We start from the raw sequence: 2,082 nt of genomic DNA on the forward strand, positions 1-2,082 counted from the left end.
ATATATATATATATATATATATATATATATATATCATATATATATTTCGCATCAGACTTTGCAAGAACTGTGGCCATCCAAAGATGACTAAGCACTCACTCACCCAGTGTATTTCCTCTAGTTATCTCAGAGGCTTCAGAGTGAGGGAGACATAGAGTAAATTAGCAAAGAGTATGAGAGAAAACAGAAGGTGAGTGGGTTGGTATTTCATGTTTCTATAATATGTTACTTAAACATTTTCAGTTTAGAACAAAAGCTTATAAGAGAATAAGAAATAAGAGAATGGCCTAGACATAGGGAACACCAAAGTGTCATGAAAAATGTCACATGGCATATTCTTAATTATTTCAGAACAGTCTGTGGCTATCTTCAAAAAGTAACAGAAAACCTACATTAAGGAATAAAGTGGAGTGAGCTTAGCATTAAAGCCCATCCAAAACTCTGAAAATAGTAATGGCAATAACATCCATATATTATAGAGAAAATGTTTAATAATCTTAACAAAAGTGAAGAGAGAATGACAAGATTCATCAAAGAATTATGAAGATAGAAACGGAAGGAAATGATAATATTCGCTGTCTTCAAGGATCAGATTTCAGTATAAATACTAGAGGTAACACTCAGGTCAGGGAACCATAATTTACATATAGCATATACATATACATGTACACACACATTATATATATATATACATATATATGTATGTACATATATTGCATATATATATATATATATATATATATATTACATGTTTGTTCATGGAAAACAAACTCTGAAGTTTTAGTTAATGCAAAGTAATTGTTAATATTTTTATCTTTGCATTTCTAAAACAGAAAACTGGGCAAGGGAACAATTAATTGTGGCTCTAAGATATAGACAAGACAGTGCCTTTCTGTTGTGCCAGTGTAGCACTAATTATGAGCATAGCAAAAGCAATATTAGAATAGTAGTGCATTATCTGAAATCTAAGCCCTAACTGTGTTTTAAAAAAAATTTTCCATAACAATTGCACATCTTCTATTCAGTAGTTAGTACATGTGTGCACATATGTTTACATGCACAAACACCCACTTCTGTATCAAAAGGAGGAAATCATGTCTATGTTGCAAGCACATAGCTGCAAATTTCAAATATATGAAAGTTTTCTTTATAATGAACCCTTCTATATTCCACAACAGAGATTCAAGTAGCTAAGTAATAAATTTTCCATAATGCAAAGCTAATCACACATTCACCCACTGAGTCAAACAATGAGCTTTGCAGGAATTGTTAAGTGACCCAGTTGTAAATACATAGGATTTATTGCCCTATGAGAGAAAATTTCTTGGTGAAATTTTGCTCTCTGCATTTTACATGGGAAAAAATAAAATCAAAGTGTCTGTCGTTGTCCTCCAGTGCCAGTCAATGACACCTAAAACTTTCTTGTTACTGCTCAGAACCATTACACTGGATGGAGCACTTTAGCAAGGAGACAAGGCAAGATATGTAGTTATATTTTGTCCACCCTGAATCACTCTACCTGGAGGTCACCCATCTCCTCAACTACAGCACAAACATATTAATGTCTGTGGAATGCAGTTCCCAGTTCAGGTAAAGTTTTGCTTAATGTGGCTTCCACTTGTTTAAAACGTTAAGAAATCAAAGCTTTCTAACCTCTGGTTGTATTCAAATCGTCACACTGACATCTTGTGGCTGCAGCTGATGGAACAGGAAACTAAAAAGGGTCTGAGAGGTACTGAAGCTTCTCCTGCTGCATGATGTCATCCAGCCTGCCTGGCGGGGGCTACCCAGGCTCTGCTGCTCTAAGAAGTTATGGGATACCATGCAGGAAGGAAACTTCCATATAATGTGGGTTTGTGGTTGCTTGGTAGGAAATGTCACATTCTAAATTAAGCACAGAGGATGAAGTGAAGTTAAAAGCTGGAATTGCCTTGCTAGCAAGCACTGCATGGGCTCCAAAAAAGGACCATGATGTCAAAATCTGCTTTGGAACCTTAACTATTTTCTCTAACACTCACAGAACATATATGTGTTCATGAAGTAGCTCTCCCCTCTCCCCTCTCCCCTCTCCCCTCTCCCCTC

The sequence above is a fragment of the Mus pahari genome, chromosome 5 (assembly GCF_900095145.1).
Source record: "Mus pahari chromosome 5, PAHARI_EIJ_v1.1, whole genome shotgun sequence".
Taxonomy (NCBI): domain Eukaryota; kingdom Metazoa; phylum Chordata; class Mammalia; order Rodentia; family Muridae; genus Mus; species Mus pahari.